This window comes from Columba livia, chromosome 1 (genome assembly GCF_036013475.1).
Source record: "Columba livia isolate bColLiv1 breed racing homer chromosome 1, bColLiv1.pat.W.v2, whole genome shotgun sequence".
NCBI lineage: Eukaryota > Metazoa > Chordata > Aves > Columbiformes > Columbidae > Columba > Columba livia.
In genome coordinates, this window is record NC_088602.1 from 23,641,276 (window position 1) to 23,662,335 (window position 21,060).

The following is a 21,060-nucleotide window of genomic DNA, read 5'->3' on the forward strand; positions in this document are numbered from 1 at the left end:
TTGAGGTGACTTTAATTTTCCACATTAACAATCTACTGAGGTCACAGAGGACCTTAGACCTCTACAAATCATCTGTGGATTACAGAGTGACAGTAAGAAATACTGTATCTACTTACATTCAACTCACGCTTTCAATAGTATCTTGATAACAATGGTTAACACAAATTTTGAAAAAGAAACTTAAAGAGGGAAGAGAGAAGCACAATTTCTGCAGAGAGTCAGTCCTGTATACAATGCAGTTCTGCGAAACCTTGCATACCCTGGTTCTTGCCCACAAGCATGGCAGATGAAGATACATGAGGCAAGTTCTCCAAATAGTACCGCTGGGAGAAAGGAGAGAATAAGCAGCGAAATTCTGCAGAGGCCTGCCAGGGTTTAGATGTAACTGCTTGTTTTGTTTTCATTATAACTGAGTTGATTGAAGCTTGAATGCAAGCACTGACAACAGAGAGTAGATTTAACTATGAGACTCAATGAAAACATGATTAAAGAAAATTTGTGCAACAGATCCAACCACACAGCTTTGAAGACACAAGGAGAGACTGTTACCATCATGCAACCCAGAGAAAACCTGTACAGGTTTCATATCACTGCTTTTCATTCAGTGCAGATCATCACTGATTTTCAGGGCCTCGAATGGCATTTCGGTCCTCTGACTATTTGCACAGCTAAAGGCATCTGCCCCAGCAGGTGTTCTCTGACCTACACCCCAGTCGTGCAGAGAACGTCTCCTCACCCTGGCCCCATCCTTAATGATTTTGATCTGAGTCTCCTCTTGCCCCATGTGGTAGCTGAAAGCCACAGATAATCATAAATAATAACAGTTTTGTCTTTTTGCAGCCCAGAATACCTGAAACAATGTAACGGAGTTAATGCAAGTGTGAAAGAAGGTGCTTGAAGGGTAACATGTATGGGGAAGGGCATCCCACTGGCCCTGTGTTGCTGAAAATGGGGTGTTGTTCTGCACCCCTCTGTCACAGTATGAGTCCTACCTCTCACTGTCATCTCCATGCCATATGGTACTTATTACTGTTCTTAAATATTGAAAATTTGTGCTTGTTTGAGTCCTTAGACACATGTAAGGCATCAGGATACACTTATTTTCTCTGAGTTAGATTATCTTAACAGAATTGTCATTCTTTCTGGCCTCCCATTACACACACCAAATAACAGCAGCCATTTCCAAATGGTGTGGTTTTCAGTATTATTGCTTTTCAGTTACTCCTCTCTCATACTCAAGTATTTGCAATTCCTCTGTGCTTATTTCTGATTATTTCATATCTCAGATTTAGATATTTCTATTCAAAGCCCTTTAATGTGGTGGTTTTTCACCTTAGATTTTATGCAGCTACTTCCTTTTGTTTGTGTGTGGTTTTTTCCTTCCTGTTTTGCTTTCCATTACATTTATGTATTAGACATTTGATAGTTCTTCACTGCAGACAGATGATAAAGGTTGTGTTATTCTGACAGTATTGCTTAACACAGAATTTACATTGAGCTGTTTTACACCTTCAGTTTAGCACCTTAGTCTTACTTTGCAGAACCACTTTGAAAAATAATTTATGGTAATGCTGTCTGTCCTGTCACGCTTTGTCCCCTCCCTGAGAAACTGTTTATCAGTGGGGATGATCAGCAGCTTGCTGGAGATATTCCTGGTTGCTGTGACTCAGCAAAGTGCTTCGCTCTTTAGTCTGTATTCTACTTTATCCATTTGCAGAAGTGGACAAAGGCATCCTTCTGCATAAAAGAATGTTTTAATCTGAAACACTGGGTTGCTTTCCTTTTTTTTTTTTTTTTTTTTAAATTTAAGGTAAACAATTCCTTAGAATGAGGAATTGAAAGTAAGCAGCTGAGGCAGAGCTGGAGTGGCTGCATATAAGTCACATGCTGTTCTGTTGCATGTGCAGGCTGTTAAATTTTATCTGCTCTTAAAATCTTGCTAAGGCAAAGCGCTTTTTCAGTTTGCTAAAGAAAAGTGCCTTTTATTCCTGGTAAGCTGGTGGGACTGGCCAGCTGCATTCCCTTTTCAGAGATAAGGACTTATCATCTGCCATCACCCCCAAGAGAGGCAGCAGCGTTTTGGGGAGCTTCACCAGGACCAGTAAGCAGAATGCAGTGTATTTAGGATGCAAGTACTTAGGTTGAGTACCATCAGGAGGACTTCCTGGTGGTAATAGATGATGAACTGGTCTGGTCTTTCAGAGCCAGTGGGAGATTTGATGCTGTTCTTCCAGGGGACCATGCATCAGGCCTGAGGCTGGGCAGCCCTGCGAGGGCTCAGGGACAAGTGACAAAGGCTCCATCACTTGGAGGAGTTTGAATTGGGGTGAATGAGACTGTGCCAGTACCCCAGGGAGGGCATAGCTGATCTCATGTGCTCTTTCCAGTTTTGGATTCTCAGGAGAAAAAACAACTGGTCTCATAGGAGGAATCAGTGAGAGGTTTCAGTGGAAGCAAGATTCCACCTTGCCTTGCTTTGGTTTTGGTGCTAATGGCATTTTTCCTAACCAGCTGACCACCACAAGTGTTCTTTGCATTCAAAGCACTAGGGGACACAATTATCAGTCCTTATTCCTATCCATCAGAAAATACTGAAATATAATATTTCCCTCATTTTCCAAACATCTCTCTGGGTCTGTTCAGAAGGATCTGCAAAGTGGTGTTCAGTGTGCCCGGTTACTTCCTCCACTGAAATATCTCCTTCCTTAGAACAGTTCTGCTGTCATTTTGGTGCAAACATCACAGGGTATTTATCCCAATTATACTCCTTTTGTTTTAAAATAGTTGTGGGGACAGTAAGTTTTCTGGTGGTCTTCAGGTATCATTGAACAGCAGCAGGAAATTCCGTGGAATTCTTTAAATTATTATTAAATTATGCCTGAAATAGATTTGTCCTGCACTGTTTTCAGACAAGTTCCTACCAAGATTTCTTATACAGGAAGATGGGTTAATTTTGTTGAAAATAATATGGCACTTGGATCCAGCTTTAGACATCATAATAAGTGAATTTCTTTTAGAATAGCACTGAATGCTTTTTACTGCTCTCACAGGGAAAGTAAATAATAGAGCAGCTCGATTCCTTTGGAAATTGGGCCACTTATAAATAGGAGGTGTTCACTGTACCCAGTTCAATCGTAAGTGTGAAGCCTCAGTTTAAGTAGCTAGTAAACATGTCCTTTGGGGACCTTTTAAACCTGACAACCTAATCATGACAGATGCAGTTCCAAGTTCAAGAAGTTTCCAGACTGCTGATTCCTGGAAGCAGGTAAGGTATACTGAGAACAGTCAGCATATTTGCTTGTTCTTTATCTTTTTTTCCTAAGTATCTGCTATTTGCCACTGTCAGAGAGGGGAATATGAACTAGATGGGCTTTTATCTACTCAGTATGGTCATACTTAGAATCATAGAATAGTTCAGATTGGAAGGGACCGCCAAAGGTCATCTAGTCCACTTCCCCTGCAATGAGCAGGGACATCTTCAACTAGATCAGGTTGCTCAGAGCCCCATCCAGCCTGGCCTTGAATGTCTCCAGGGATGGGGCATCTCCCACCTCTCTGGGCAACCTGTGCCAGTGTTTTACTTGTTTTAGTATGACTTTGATGCTGCTAGAAGAACAGAGGTAGCTCCTGACCCCCAGCATGTCTGCAGCCTGGGAATACCTACTGGTTTTTGTGTGCCTTATTCCCCAGCACTGACACCTCAGAGAAGCAGCTGGGCTCCCTTCCATAACTGTTTCCAGCTGTTTGCAGATATGTCAGGTGAGTGAAGCCTGGAATCACAGAAAGGAGTGGGAAACCAAAAAGCTGAGGTGTCAGGTGTCACCAGCAGACCTAGCTGCTCTCCATGCAAACAGCCAGTGTCCTTAGCTGCACTTTTGTTTTTCACCAGTTTAACTCCCTGTCTGTCCTACTCCATGTGCACATATTTCAACATTGGCAATCCATTCTCTGCGTTGAAGTGGTTACACATTCTCATACCTTTTCTTTTTAAACATAAACAAACCCTGTTTATTCTATTTTGAGAGAAAATCCCTTACAAGAATGACATTTTGAGCCTGGACTTGTATGCATTCTCCAGGACAACACAAGAGAAGTTTATTTTTCAAAACCCAACATTTATATTATTTTTAAACCAGAAAGTTGTTAATGAAGATATTACTAAATATCTTCAATAATTCAAAGAGAATAATGAAATAAAACTACAGTCTCATATACTGTATTCAAATGTGAATAATGTTATCCTCAGAAAAAGCCAGCCATGTGAGACATCAGGTACACGAAATACCCTTTTTTTCCCCCCTCTTCCCTTGATTAAGACTTTTTGAGGACTGGATTATCACATCACTAGACACAGTGTTGTTGTTTTATAAAAAACCTGAAAATGCTTTAAGAGATAAATGGAGACACACTTATTCAGAAATATCACAGCTTGAAGTCTGTGTTTTTTATTGCATATGTCCTGACTGTGGCTTTTGTTTAGTCTTTAAAAGGTTGTATAAGAACTGCCAGAGAGCTCCCCATTTTGTGCCTGGCTCTGCATTTCTTGAGGCCTTGGCACTCACTCTTGGGTGCCGGGAGAGCTCTGCCTGTGCAGGGGGAACCAGCCTTGCTCACTTTTGCAGCCTGCGTGTGAGCCTGGGTTAGCGTGAGAGCAACAGGGTGCTGTGTTTCTTTGGCTTGACTCTTTAGCATGTTCAGAACGTGTCAACAATTAATATAATAATTTAAAAGATCTTTACTGATTTACTGTATGAATCAAGGAGAGATTAATTTATGATATCTCCACACTCAGCTATTACTTTTTAATCTCTGATCAGGAGTAACACTTCTGATTGGCACTGTTATTGTCCTCAGGCCTTGGGTTAATACAACAGGAAATCCAATTTTAGCATGCCTCATCCTGGATCCAAACCACTAATGCTACTTTACACTGATAAGATTTATCACAGATCAGATAGTGTCTGACCAGATCACTCCAATGCTTTGCCTATATGACAACCACAGTCTGTCTTCTTTGCCATGTAAAGCCAGTGTGAAATATGAACCTAAGAAAACCCTGTTTTGAGTTAACTTAAGCATGACTTTAATGTCTACAGCTAATCTGGATGAAGTTTGTCCTGCAAGGTGATCTGGCAGTCTGCAACTCAGGGACTAGCAAAGGGTGAGCCATGAAGCTGAGCTCAAGGTAACCCAGGCCAGACGTGCTGCCTTCCTCTCCAGGGTGCCTGGAGCAGGGATCCAGCCCACAGCAACGGGCTCTTGCCACCACCATTCCCTCTCCACAGCTGGTGAGGAACAATAAGTGCTGTTGGCTGCACACAGAGGCACCTCTTCTGCTTTCCCATATGAATTGGACCCACAGCTTTTTGGTGGCTGTGCTGAGCCAGGTCTCAGTTTTCCTTACTCTTTGGCTGTTTGCTTATCCATTGCTTGTCCTTTACAATTGTTTTTCTGGCCATACAGTAAACTGAAGTAATAATTCAGTTCAGTTAAATACTATATTTTCATGGTGTGACAGCAAGCAGCAGGCTGTGGCTAAAGATACCAAACTGTTCATTAAGCTGTTACACTGGGGTCTTCTCTGGAAATTGTTCCTTATTGCTGTGGGAAAATTCAACTTGCATTTGCAGGAGCCCTGACATGATTGCTCTTGCAATGTCATTTGCACTTGTCATTTCTTTGGGTCCTGAGCAAAGCACAGGTACTATAATACACTATATGGTGTTTGTTGACAGCTTGTCAGAGTCTGGACGAAGAGAGGTGAACGGTGTTTGAGATGGGGTGGAATTGTCTTCTGGAGGCTCCCATCCTTCTTTTTCCCATACGGTTACCTGAGTGTGGTGTAGATGAGATACCTCACTTCAAGATGGTTGAGGTGAGATTGGCTTCATCCTCATACTTGGTCAGTAAGTCGGGTTTGTGCCCAAAAAGGCTCTGGGGAGAAAACAGCACACACTTGTTTGTAACTATTACAATCAAGGTCCAACCTGAAATCTTTGAAATATTTTTATTTGCTGTGAGAAATAGAATATGCTGTTGCCATGTCACAGCCTCCCAAAGGTTATGGGGACACAAAGACTGTCCAGAAGAGGCAGATGACAAATATCAGTTATTCCACAGCAGGCAGATAAATGCACCATAAGGAAAACAGGGCATTTGGATCTTGTAAGTATAAATCACATTTGTTAATGCATGCCCATTAGGCTGACAGTATTAATTGCAGCTGTAATCAGCACATCAGTATTCTGCATTTTCTGAAGAAAATTTGGTACTGATATTTTAACTAATTTGCACTACATTTGATTCTTCATTCTTAGTAAGATTGGTATTATTTACCTATCTTTGAAAAGCTGCTAAAATGAATGTAGCCTCAAGCCTACTTTAATGGAGAGGAGCAAAATACATTTTTTTAATAAGTAAACATCCTGAAATTACTGATTAAATACTGATTCAATTTTCCATCCTAGTGCAATACTTCAGCCTAAGTCCAATACAATTTCACAGTTCATTCATGCTGAGCTCAGCATAAAATATTTTATACTGTTTTGTGAAATCACCTCAGACTCTTATAAACCCATTATACAAATTACCTTTTTAATGAGCACAACTGAAAAAAATGGGTGTACTTATAGGGTCCAGAGAACTCTATATGAAAGAAAGAACAATATTATTCTCAGCATTTCAATAGTGGATTTTTTTTTTCTAAGCTAGTAGAAAATTCAGCCCAATTTCAGAATCACATAGTGTGAAATCCCATAGTAAATGTTGGAAAATTATAGTAATAATAACAAATGAAAGAATCACATTCTCTACCATGCAGGAAAGTGAAATTCTATGAAAATCTTCTTTGATTACATCTATTTCAGTGGCCAGATTTGTTGAAAGAAGTGGCTTTTAAGAGGATGCAGGGAGGGTCAGAACACTGAAGACAACTCTAGCAAAGTGAAGGGGAAGACTCAGAGGTAGAGGTTCCTCTGCTACCATTTCTTTTAAGCTCTATGCTTTAAGATAGCGTTGAAGATTTACCAGTGTCCTATTCCAGGGACACGTGCAAAGGCCACGTGCTTTTTTTTGATGCGTGTTCAGCTGAAAGGCTGCAGCGGGCTCTAACCACAATGAAAAGTTGCTCTTCCTTGGGAAAACCAGAAGCAAAGCACATCCCCAGTGTCACTGCTTGCCATTCTCAGGGGCTGTTTTAGTGGACCCCAGTGCAGGCAGGCAAAACCCCACAGTCCCCGGGAGACCTGCCCTCTGGGCATCTCTGCTCAGCGACACAGTCAGCACTGATCCTATTTGCTTGTGTAGCTAAGCCCTGCGTGGAAGGATCTAGCAAAGGAAATCTGTTTTTGGCAAGAAGCAGCTCACCAGTAAAGCATGGCCCAGAGCCAGGGGATAAATTGGGACAGAAGATGAGAGGGGATGGTAGTGCAGCAACTCACCTGCTACTCTGCTGTGGTCCTGTATGAGGAAGTAAGCTAAACAAGGATAGGAGATACTGCATGAAAATAAATGAATGAATGAATGAATGAGAAAAACCCCAGAGTAGATGCACATGGATTGGGACAATCAATGGAGTCTCTTGAAAATGGAACTTGTGAAGTGTCACTTATATATTTATTCTCTTAAGGATAAACAAGTCTTCGTCTACTCTCTAACAGAGGATGTAGCAGTGGGGAGGAAAGGCAGCATTAGCTGCCAGATCATGTTTGAAAGGGAAGCAGGGAGGAAATTTCTCCTCCTTCTCCTCCTTCTCCTTCTCCTTCTCCTTCTCCTTCTCCTTCTCCTTCTCCTTCTCCTTCTCCTTCTCCTTCTCCTTCTCCTTCTCCTTCTCCTTCTCCTTCTCCTTCTCCTTCTCCTTCTCCTTCTCCTTCTCCTTCTCCTTCTCACTTTTCTCCTTCTCCTTTTTCTCCTTCTTCTCCTTCTCCCCTCCCTCTCCTCCTCCATGATGTCTTTTGATCATGGCCCCCACTTACCTTGTTAACACAGGGATATGGTGTCAGGTCCTGAGCCAGTGTTGTCAATCCTGCCTCTGCAGCAGCCACATCACAGCAGCAACAGGAAATAAAAAACAAACACCACACCAACCCTCCACTGCAGGGGTGTCAAACTTCTGAAGTTTGATACCCCTCCTCTACCAAATGATGAAAAATCACTGGGCTGTTGAGGAGTAATATTATTTTTGAGCAGCGTATGGGAAAATTTTGTTAAAATGCTGTCAAGGTTTAAGGCAAGGCGGCAATAAACTGTGGCAGACGCTCCCTGTTATCCCCTCATTTCCTGCCACCCTTTTCCTTTAGATCGGAAAGATGATAAGAAAGATAAGGGGAAAGGAAGAGAGACTTAGACTTCAAGTTGGAGAGTTTTAAAGGGTTTTACTAATCCTACTAATAAATAGAGAATATATACAAAATATACAAAGCCAATCTTGAGTGCTCAATGTGAAGTTGGCATCACTCCAGCAGCAGGAGCTGGGTGTGCAGAGCTGGCAGCACATGGGGAGTCATGGGCAGGACTTCACAGCAAACCAGAGCCTGGTTGCAGGGATGCAGGGCCTGAGGCCTGTAGATCACAGGCAGACAGACAGGGATCACCCTCTTATATAGGGGGTATGACGATTATGGTATGGAATACTTCAGTTGGTCAGTTCTAGCCACCTGTTCCATCCACCCCTCCTCAAACACACCTCCTCTCACAACGGAACGTGGGAAAACTTATCAGTCTTTCTTATCTACCATAGTCATAAATCTAAACCTGAGCTTCTTCAGCATTCCGTTGGTCTCTTATCAGCACTGAGTACAGCATCCTAGGAAAAAATATGCAGGCGAAAACTCAGAAAAGTACAGCCACCTAGAAGAACTTAGCTGAAAGAAAAATCACGAAAAGAGAACCGGTCTTGTTTTTAACAAAACCAGGACAAATGCAATGAAAATTATCTTCAAAGATGAATTTTCAATAGAAAAAAAATGTGAGCAAGGTGGGATTTGTAATTCTATTGGTCTTATGCGAAAAGAAAAGAGGCTGTGATATTTCATGGCTGTTAGCCATAATACCTGTGCAACAACCATATCACCACTGCACACAATGGAAGGAATGCAATAGATGTAGATTAGGACATGAGTATAGCTATTATAATGCATTAGTGTGTTTTGTAGTGATAAAGGAATTTAGGAAGACCAAGTGAGTGGCTGTTTGCTTAGTGATGATATATTGTGCATTCCCCTTCGCTAATGGATATGATATAGAAATATCTCAGCAGGGTGATAAGGTTGCAGGTAGAAAACAATTGCAGTTCCTTCAGAGAGGTGAAAAGTAACAGATGCTTTAGCATCCCTCAGGAATGCATCTGATGGATGCAGCTGCAGTATTGTCATATTAATGATTTTGCTTTCCTTCTCACTGACTCTTGTGAGATGGCATCAGTTAGACAGTCCTCTGTATTTTAAGAAGTCATGAGAAAATAAGTCATCATCCTCAGGGTGTTATGACATTGCTGGCATTATCAGAGCAAGCCTGTCTCAATTACTGAGTCCCACCAGATAGACAACAAAACTAAAATCAAGGTAATAATTATACCACCCAAAGCCATTTTTTCCCTGAACACTGGCAATTTCTTCAGCTAGCAAAAACCGCCAGACAATGTTTATTTTCTGATTATACTTTGAATTTCTCATTTTGTAAAACACTGAATATAGATTTTTCCCTGCTGATGAAAATGTGTACAATGTTGAATGTGATCAAATTTGCTCCAGTTTGCATGAGAGCAATAGCTTTCAACCATGACTATGCTCTACATTTCTGCACAATAAACCTTCCTCCCTCCCACCCTGTTTTTCATGCTGATGAACTTTCTCAAATGCTGTGCAACATCATACAGCCTGTAAAATGGCTATTAGGGAGCACTGGTTATCATTTCAGCCATGCATGATGTGGGACTGGGGCGGTGGTAGTTGGCAGTATTTGATTTTGCAGTTCTTATAGTATCTTATCTTGCCTATTCCCTTGAGACTATTATTGTTGTCTGGAGTCATCTGCAGACAGCCTGATACCGGTTGCAAGTAGACAGCTCTGAGAATTTTTTGCCTCTTCATGCTTTGAAGATTTGGTTGAGGAAGCTCTGCTTTAATCCATTTTTTTCCCTCAAAGCTGCTGTCAGCTGTCACTTTCAGTTCTTTGGCTTGATGGGACAGTGCAAAGGAATGCTCCAGCCTTATCTTCCCAAGGCTCAGACTGCAGTCCTAACAAGCTGGAAGCGACTTATTCCCATAAGCATCTTATTGTATCCTCTTCCTTCTGGCTTTCCTGATGTTTAGCCACCAAGGTGGTGGTACCATGCAGGATTCCTCGCTGGATCATGCCTGACTCTCTGCCCTGACCTTCAGCACTTCTTCTGTGGTAAATGCTACGAAGTGATGCCCAGCTGCTGGGCACCTTAAACAGGATGAGGTAGGTTGTGCCAAAATGTCTGTGTGCAAGAGAAAGACCTTCATCTTTCTGATCCACACATCTTTTGCGCCCTCTGTGCACCTTCTGGATCCAGCTGCAGCATCTGCATGGGTGGTAGGTGATACAAAGGTAAAGAAACTCCAAACTAGTCCATTCAAGGTGCACAAAACAGGACACAAGGCCAGCATCTTGGTTACAGTGATAGTCATGGAAATGTCAGCACCTAGTCATTGAGTATTAGTTGGCTATCCCTGCCCTACTTCTGCCTGCGATTTACAGGAGCCACTGGCCTGTGTTCTTTTGTTGTAGGTGTACCAGGGAATGTATTCAGCAGCTGTCAGGGTATAGCAGTATGTATAGCTCACTAACGTCCCTAACAATTTGTTTCCCAAAAAATCTCTATCTGCTTTCAGAGGGAAAAACCTAGGTACAAATCAGAGCTGGCATCACTGGATCATCTGAGATCTGCTGTCATCTTTGCCAAACACGTGCTGTTTAATAGTGGGGAAAACAGGTAGGCTACTACTTTATATTTGAATTTTAATATTTAATTATATTTAGATCTACTATTTTCTGTTGTGGGTGCCTGAAGTCAGATACATCTGAAAGTGACTGGTATGTATAAATCCTTTTGATTTGACAGGTGATGTCGGTCAATGCTGGGAATCTAGATGGCCTTACAATTTTTAATGTAGATATCAGAAGTTGCTGTAGATTGCATCCTTTCTATTTCAGGATTTCCACATGAATAACATGAACGTGTGATACTCTTCTGGTATGAGGAATATAATGCAAGTTTAACATGTCCAAATGCTGTTCTGGGTTAATAACATAAAACTGCCAACAAAACTGATGGAGAGTCTTGTAAGAGGACAATTACCTTCAATTATTGTCAATTGGCACAAGATATTCAGCTGGCAAGTCATAAAGAGCAAAATATAGTCTCATCATTCTATGATTCTATGATTTCCTCTGTAATTGTTAGAGAATAATTTCCCCTGCTTTACAATATCTGTTGTATGAGTAATTGTTTTATGTCTACCTACCAAGTCTCTTACTGTGGGCTTTATCTTCTTGTAAGGTGTTGTGTGGATTGCAGCCACAGTCTAGAAGTTTCCTTTTAAAGGAAACTATAATGTCCCAATCTGCTGGTTTGGCTTTATATCATTTATAGACAAAATGAACCGGATCAAACTACAGCTTGAAGAATCGTGACATTTTTAGCAAAGGAAATGTTCTTGATGAAAACCTAGATTTTATTAGTGATACTACTATTAAATAAGCCATTATCAGCTTCCTACAGATCTTCTAAGAGCAGCTCTCTTTCAATCTGGAGCCCAAATTACGGAAGCAATCTTCATAAAGGCCACTTCCCCAGCTATAGTGCCTGCTGTGATATGATTCATGCCTTTTGTCTTCTGCTTGGAATTTGGGGATGTTTATGAAGGACTGTTATAAATACTGCCTCTAATTCCTCTTTTCACAAGATACATTATTCACAAGAAAAAAAAAAATTGCATCACATATGTACGTCACATAATTTCCATTCCCATTGCTATCTGGCACTATTCTTGTTGCCTCCTTCATATACATTCTGAAAGCATGTGAGACCAGTGTGAGGCAGACACTCTGGAGCACACGTTTTAGTACTACAGTGGGTGATTTAATGGTGCACAGGCACGTTTCTTACAACAAATCTGTGCAAATGTGTGTATGAGGACTGGAGGTGAAATAATACATGTTCAGAAGCAGGAAATGTAATGCATAAGAATCTCATTTTTCAAACAGTGCATTACTAGTGGTCTTACATAAAAATTGTGAAGGTGAACAGTAAAAATGTCTCAGCTCTTTTTTATAATGTTCAGATGTTCAGTTTCAATGGGGAAATGGCAGTATCATCCGTACTTGGAAAGTACCTGGCTGTTGATGTATCCTAAACTGTTGTCTAAAAAACATGGGTCTGATCTTTTTGGCATGGCAACTTCTTGGGACAATTAACACTGTGGTATGTCAGTGCATTGCTAATCGCAGTAGGATCCTTTCTTAAAGAAAAGAGAGTTTGCAAAGACTGAGAAAAAATTATAGATGATCGCTGCAGACCCACTGCTTTCATCACACATAATTCAGGTGGAGGTTGATGACAATGGTTGCATTCATATTCAAAGTCTATTTCTGTGAACTAACTGTGGTTGTGTGACTGGGGAGAAGGATGAATTTAGGAGTCAGGGATTTCATGTCTGAACAAAACACTTCTTTGAAAAACTAGAGAAATACTCTGGCTATGGTTTCAAACACAGATCTGATCCTTTTATGAGGTATACCTACTAATAGGTTACACTCCTATCACCTCTTTTCTCTGTTCATTCTAGAATGAACGCCACCCTGAGTTCTAGCAGCTATGACAGAGCTGGACTTGCAGCAATGGTTATCAGCAGACACATCCATGGTGTGTGTTCATGGTGTGTGTTGGCTGCCTTAGCTTCTGCCTCCTCACCTGGCCTAGTGCTCCACAGCATTGACTTAGGGAGGCAATTCAGCTATAGGTGGATGCACATGGGTGGTCAGGGCCTGGCAGGAGGTGTTTTGGAGACCAAATAACTCCCTCAACATATCTCAGAATTGCTGTGGAGTGCTCGCTGGTTGGTGTCTGCCTGCTCCCAAGGAGCGAGGCTTGTTTAAACAAGAAAGATGAAACTGTAGCTCTAGAGCCTGCAGGTAAACAAGCCCCAGCAAACAGCTCTATGGATGGAGCATAAAACCAAAGCATTGTGTGGTGTTTTTTGGTTTGTTGTGATTTTTTTTATCCTCCAGCTGAATAAAGGATTAGATGGATTAGTACACATCCTATTTTGTGGTCTGGCATTAAGTCATTAAAGTGATTTATTTTTGCAAAGAGCAATTTTTAAGCAGCTGAGTACAAATTAAGCAGACTGCAAGAAACAAAACAATAACTTTTGTATTATTCATATTCAATGAGTCAAAGGCTGGATTCTCATCTTGGTAGCTCTATTTTCAGCCTGAAACCCTGAAGAAGAACATGAAGTGCAAGCACACCTGACTGTGGCTCTGAGGTCTTTCTATCTGACATGACGGTCCTGACACACAAGACTTCAGGAGAAACAAAGGGTGAATAATTCCAGGAAAACAAAATATAGCAAATGTTTCATAATGAGCCACATGACCCTGATGTCCTTAAAGCAGCATGTGGGATTATCAGCTATAAATGAAAAATAAGTGGAATTAGTCAAACATCAGGAAGTGCTTCCGGAGAGTTTGCTGAGTTCAGCTCCTTCAGCTGCAGACTCCCAAGACGATAATGCCAGATTTTGAGTGTCGCTCTGCCAGCAGTTGTGTGGGCATCTAACAACAGGGTCTGCTACCATGGAGAATGAAGCCCTGTCTGAGAGCACCTGGCATTCACCACCAATCATCAAGGGAACACTGAAAACTGATTTACAGCAGAGTCCCATTTCCAGAGAGCTGGAGTTAGATTAATTCATTTCCCAAATGTAAAACAAACTTTCCATTCATCAACACTGATGTGATTAGAAGGAGGAGCAATAAGATCTGCCTAATCTAGAGCAAAGACATTTCCATTCCTGAAGCTGTCTGTCAGTAACAGTTTCCCATGAACTGGATAACGTTATCTCTAGGCAAAAAACAATTCCTAAGCTCTCTTGATTCTGTAGGAATTACTTTAAAGCATAAAGGCACATTGTTTCAAATCGGTTAAGAAAACTGAAATCTCCCACTGGTAAAGACAGCGGAATATAGTTTCTTGCTCTGAATCTCTTTAAAGAGTGATACTTTCCCTTGATTTGTGAAGGGAAAACTGAGAGTGGCTTTCAGTGCTGGTGGTGCAACACCACCTCCTGCTGCTGCATCCTACTCTTCTGAAGCCTCAGCCACTGGTGCTTCACTGGGAAGGGAACGAGGCACGACAGATGAATGCCAGGAGGGAGCTGCCTCATTTTTCCCCCACACTGTTGATTTGACATGTTCATACAAGTATATCCAGGTCCTTATCCTTGGCAGAAGTCTACAAGCTGCTGGCAATCTTCAGAGCACACACTTAAAATGCCAACTCCTCTTGTGGAGAGGGGATTTCAGGGAGGGATGACATCCAAGTTAGAAGTCTCTCAGGGGCAGTACAGCATGGTGTTTCTTAATTTTCTTAATTTTTTCTAATCAAAGGGCCACTCAGTGTCCTGGGAGATCATATGCATGGACCAGCCTCCACACTGCTGACAACAGTTTTCACATATAAACAAAAACCTAATAGGTCACATATAGGATATTTGGTTTTCACCTTAAATAGGCAGTACTTTGTGTACTTCCATGCCTAAGAATGCAAACATATATTTTAAAATGTATCTTTGCCATCATTTCACTGACCAAACCCTGAGGCTGAGAGTAAACCAGAAGCTGAGAGGGAGGACTCTCCTGTACCAGCAGATTGCTGGAAGTGCTTTCCTGTAGCAGCACAGTGGCTCATGGGGAGTTATGCGGTTTTCCTAACTGGATTTTTTCTGGCCCCATGGCAGGCTGCCTACCTGCCTACCATGGCAGGTTAAGATGTGTAACCACTTGCCACCACTTCCCAAGACAGGCTTTTCCTCCCCCACAGATCTTCCCAGAGATGGGAAGACACTGGATGTGCTTTTGACTCCAGCATTAGCCAGAGTCCATCTGAACAGGGATTTCTGTTCCCCAGTATGTGTTTGATTGAATGGATTGGGAGATATCCCACTCCAACACCTCACAGCTTTCTTCTGACCTAGCCAGGCTGCAACAAGCAAATCCCCAAATGTTCTGCTAAGTTTCTTAAACTCCCAGTTTTCGATATCTAAGGAGATCTTGAGTTTAAGATCACTGATTCAAGAATATTGACATAAGATTTCCCTTCAATGACCGTGTTGCACCAGCTCCTGCACTGTCCTGGTCTCTGGGTTCTGCTGCAGTGGGGAATGCGCTTCTGCTCTACTCTCCGAAAACCACCCAGCCTGTGGGCAGATGGCAGCAGATGAAGCCCTGCAAAACCTGACCCTGGATTCTCTACTCGTTAATCACTCAGACAGGTTTAACTTGTTTTGTAAGATGAAGATTATTTGATTTTTTAAAAAGAAGCACCTACGGTTACTTTAACTATTTCCTACCTTTCCTATGACAAAAATCAATGTTCTCTAGTCAAGCAGCTGCATACCAACTGGCAGCCTTTTCTAGCTGAAAATTGCAGTGCTTTTACATGGTTTGGGTTGGAATCTGATATTTGAGGATACATCCCTTGTCAATCTCTGGTTTTCTTTTGATTTCATAGGTGGGTTACCAGTGACATCCAAGATTTAATCCCTTGTGTCTGGTCTTTCTTTGATGAGGCTGCCTGTTGCTTTGATCCAGTAGGATGCTATCTTTTTCAAGGCAGTCAACAGTGTAACACTCATGAATCAGTTTTGAAACTATCCAGTGTCATCTCAGAGAGAGGGTTCGATAACCAAGAATTTGGAAAAAAATAAATTTATTACTTGCATTGTTTTTTCCAGCCTCTTCATAACACATCCATAGAAATTCTGCCTTTTTCTGCCTCTGCCCACCATAAGGCACAGCAAAATGGAATATGAAGCTGATTTATATTTTTTACACAGCTTGGGAGTGCACAGCTCTGAGTTGGTACTTTCTTTTGGGGCTGAGCTGCTGAAAATCTCTGTGGCATCTTGCAGCTGTAGAGTCGTGACTCGCCCTTGAGCTGCGTGCAAGCACTGCGGGGAAGCAAGCAGAGGAAATCCTTCCTCCGCTCTCGGGGTACGTGTGGAGCAGCGCACAGCTGGGGCCACGCTGCTGTGCTGGGAGCGCCGTGGCCCACGTGCCTGCCCGCAGACACAGCCCCTGCTCTGCAGGCAGGGTGCAGGTATCCCCACTGCGCTGCAGGCCCTGCGCATGCTGCTTCTTATCTGCAAGAACAGACACCTTCCGTACATGGAGGAGAGGATTTAATTTCCTCCAGGCATTTGGGGGCTGGACCCGTGCGTCCGTGTTTCCCAGCACGACATTCTGGCAAACCATGTGAGTGCCTGCATGGCTCCATGTGACAAATTAATGCACAGGGAGACATTATTTCTGGGTGCCAAGTAATACCAGCCAGTAACACTGATCTAAGAGAGCAACCTGTGGAATACCTATCCAGCTGCAATAACATGCATCCCTCCCACTCTACTGCAAATGTTGGTATCATTTTGCAGCAGACTGCCCTGCCCTGGCACACGTAGCAAACCCAAAGACTACCACAGGGTTCGCATCAATTCTTGCAATCAGAGCGAGCAGACGGGTAACAGCTAAAGCAACAGGTTCTATATTTGTGCTTTTTCCCATTCCAAAAATGGAAAAGTCTGTTCAAGGATCCTTAGTGGCTGATTATGTATAATGAAGAGAAGGAAAAAAAAAAAAGTAACGAGTGGTTGTTTGGTGAGAACCCATATGAAAAATGCAAACTGGGTCATAAAGACCTGAAGGGGGAACAGCAGCTACCTCTGGTGTGCCAGATGCTGGAGGCACTTCCAGGCCCTTACCATGGAGCAGCATGCTGCTAAATTAGAAAGCCCATAATCTTTTAACAGGAAAGGCACACTCAATTCCATAGCAACTGCACTAGGTCTGATATGCTGGAACAGCAGAATTCATGATGAGAAAAGAAAAGCTGAGCATGGCTTGGAAACCTGAAACTGCTGCTTCAACTATGGGAATGAGATCAGAACAGATGCCATTAGAATAAGATGTAGGATGCTGTGTCACAAGATTGGAAAGGAGACGATTGATCATGAGGCTTTTCCTTTCTAGGATGGAGAATAAAGATGGAATGATTTTTTTAGTCTCTGATTTTCTTTAGTTTCATTTGACTTTTGATTGTCATCAGTTTAATTTATAGGTATATAATACATATTGCACATCTCTGCTACATCATGAGAAAGCAGATAGGTGGCTGCAAGAGTGTTGTAATTTAGTAATTTTCTGTTATAGTTGTTATTTTAACACAGTTCACAGTCATTCCCTGGAATACAGAAATGGAAAGTTTAACTCCCTCTCAAGAGGTGGAGTAGGACTGGAAAATGTTCAGAGCAGGGTGACAGAAGTGGGCAAAGGGATGATATTTCTTCCTTACAAGAAATAAAAAGTACAGTTCTTCTAGCTGGAGAAGAGGTGAGAGGAGAGATGAAGGCAGCCTCTGAGTGCCAGGGTGATGGAGAATGGGGAATGGTTTTCACAATCTCTTCCAGTGCAAGTACATGAAGGAAACCAGATGGCAGGAGGTTTCAGGGCAAAACCTAAGGTGGCTCTTCAAACACCATGTACAGGCTCTGTGCAAGTCCTTGCCATGGGAGGTGGAGGGTGATAAAGTCTCTGAGAGTTTCAAGAGTCACCAGAGAAATTGATGGAGAGCCAGTGAGCACAACCACAGCCTGTGTGGTCCAGGTGGTCTCTGCCCTGTGTCTGGCAGGATGTTCTGGGCAGTTTCTCTACAGGTATTTCCTTGCCTTAAACGTTTCTGGAGGTATCATCTACTTCTGGTCATTGCGAGAAGAGCATAAATGGCATTTGATCCAAGCTGATACAGTTTTCATATTCTTGGAGATTTGGCATACAAGCAATGACCATTTTTCAAAAAGGGCCAGAAATGTTGAGTGGATGCCTCTGTCCCACCACTTTTCCTGTCTGTTATTTCCACGTGGGTTGTGGCTCTGCTGAGCATCCTCACTGCATATGTGTCTGCTCCCACCTGAGCCCTAGTCTGACATGAAGTCCCCGCTTCATGGGGGAAAACCCAGGTGCAGAGTGCAAGTGAGACCTTCAGTACCACCTGCCCCTCAGGTGCCAGGGTACCGTGTAGGTGTAAGGCATGTTGTGCTGAATCGTGCACCCTCAGGATCTGGTCCAATGTTTGTACCATTGCATCAAGAGTGACCATTGCTTTCTTACAACTTTCTTTTTAAAGCCACGCTAGAGTTCCCATTTGTTTAGCTCTCCAGCTTAGAGTCGGCCTCATTTTCCTGTACTGAACTCACATTTAAAATGTATGTAGCCAGCTCACAGGTTTTGCCATAGTTAGTTGCTACCTGGTTATTGCATAGAAATTCCGAGTTATTCTACTGGGACATTGACAACTGTGTTTGGTTTACTTATTTTGTTTTCTTTCATTTGCTTATCAGCTGTGTTTGGAGAAAAGATGTTTTGATTACATAAAATGTCTCATCCTTGGCTGCAGGAGGTTGAAACCTGATCCTGCTCACATTAGCAGAGGGAGATGTGGGCCTGGGTTACACCTCTGCCAAGAGCCTGGGCAGCTTTGCCGTGTTTTTGTGCTTCTGTTGCCCTCTGCTGACCGGTGACAGGTTGGAAGATCCCCAGGGTTCTTACAGATCAGCTCAGGTGCCTGCAGGCGTCTGACAGTTCATACAGGGCTGTGTTTTTGACCTAGGATATTAACCGTGCTCTCCTTCTCTCCACAGTTAGATGTGTAGCCATAGTTATGAATTCCCCAATAACTCAACAAATAGAAGAATACCCCCCTGCATTAGCATTTTCAGTTTATTAAAGATTTGACTCTAATTAGCAAATAAACTTAAATTGGTAAGGCTTTAATACAGACATTTTGTCACCCGTGAACAGTGTCTAATGTCTCTCATCATGGTTTAAGAAAAGCACAAGATGACACATGGTATGATGGGAGGTTAGAATTTGACACTAGTTCACACAAGAGCTAGTTTTCAAAAACAGGAAAAGGCAATTATTTGAAAATAGATGCAAGTCTATGCAAAGAGAGAAACCCAGCAGGCAATGTGAAGCCAGAGATGAATTTGTAGTCAGGGCATGAACCACTCCAGACTCATCTTCAGAATTGAAAGAAAACTCTATTACTTGGTAAAAATACATGCTCTCCTGCACTCCCTAAGAAAGCAGTTGTCTTGGACCTTGATCCTTTCTCAGAAGGTGACTGAGGAGTGACGTTTATTAAAACATTAATGGAGAGATTTGTGTCAGATGCAGAAAGACAAGCTTGCTCTTTGACATGGCAGGTTCCTATCTTAAACACTGTCTGTCACATAAAAAATGCTTTGAATAGCTCTACCAAGATTTCAGCAAACTCTTGTTGATAATGCTTACTTCCTATTTGTTGTCAGCTTTGACATCTGCAATTGAAAAAGCAGAGCCTAAGCTGGAGGCAATATTTGCTCTATCCACAAGGACTCAATGTAGAAAGTAAAGCGAGACTGAATGATGCTGGTAGACAATGTAACAGCCAGTAACAATAATGCGGGCACAGATGCCCTAGATCTGACTTGCAATTTCATCCTGGATTATAGTCCCTTTTAAATCATTCAGGCTCAGGACAGGCTGATAAGAGGATGTAAGATCGGTTTAGCTAGAGAGCTAACATCTCAAACACACTAAAAAAACCCCAAATCCTTGCAGAGACAACTATTAGCTCAGAGAGTGATATTCACTCTGTCAATTTAATAAATCTGTGCAGGAAAGTCCTGCATTTACAGATTTAGGCAGTTGGGTTTGTGCTTTCACTTGGTTATGAGATAGCTTCTTGCTAATAAGCATCATATTTTGAAAACTAAAAGCAAGTCCAGCTGCACAGTCATTTGGTAGCAGAGTTGCTCCTTTCTAGATATGCTATAAAATTCCATCTTAACAGCAATATTATCTTTTCACACATAATTCCACCTTTTTATGTGTAATCTCTTTTTGAAAAGGAGAAACAAGGCTGAATGTAGATCTGTATCACTGCATGCAATGATGGATGTTGTACCATCCTTGGACAGGTAACAGCTGATCAATGCAGACTCGTATCTGTCCCTACCCACATCAGGCTCAGAAGTGCTACAGTGTTTTTAAGTGTGAATTCTTTCTCTGTGAGCACCCAAACCACATGGGTGAGCCCATGTATAATGACACCTGCAAGCCCGCAAAAAAAAAGTCAAACTTGGTTCAATTCTACAAGTGTTTAATAGAGAAAGAAAAGAGAACTTCAGATAACTGCTTTAACCTGTGATGACAGAAGACAAAATGTACTTTCAGAAATGCAAACCAAATTCTGTGTCAGTTTAATTAAGGAAACTCATTTAAATACGATGCAAAGATTCTTACACTCTAGATGAATATACTTATGGTAGATTTACTTCTTATTTGAAATGTGATTATCACTAGTTGCCTACACATATTGGAATGACTTATGACTTATGCCAATAATGTCAATAGTGGTTTTGGGAAGAGACATTTTTGATTCTCACTCATTAGGGACAAAACAGATGTCACTGTACTTGGGAGCTACAAATACTGCTCATTTTTAAGAACAGCAAGATAAGCAGGTTTGTTTGTTTGTTTACTTCAAATCTGATTTCTAGCTTGGAGCCCACTTACAAGGTAAGAACTGCTGCCAGGTGTCCTCTCATCTCCTGCCCTGAGATTTTTTTTTATTTTTATAAATATGAAAGCTCTCCTTGGTGGAAATGAAATGAACAGCAAGCAGTTAATCCTTGGGAAGGAATTCCTGAACACCACATACAGCTTTTATACTGGCATAAGCACTGTGGTGTCTAATAGAATAATGGAGGGAGG

The 21,060-nt window shown here is 41.9% G+C and overlaps 1 long non-coding RNA gene across 1 annotated transcript; it reads left to right on the forward strand.

The window, feature by feature from the left end:
* Positions 1-1,204: 1,204 nt before the first annotated feature.
* LOC135578431 (uncharacterized) lies at positions 1,205-15,629 on the forward strand. The gene is made up of 4 exons (XR_010470012.1): positions 1,205-3,265; positions 5,736-5,875; positions 10,857-10,957; positions 13,460-15,629. It is a non-coding gene; the product is annotated as an uncharacterized LOC135578431 (long non-coding RNA).
* The last annotated feature ends 5,431 nt before the right edge of the window (positions 15,630-21,060 follow it).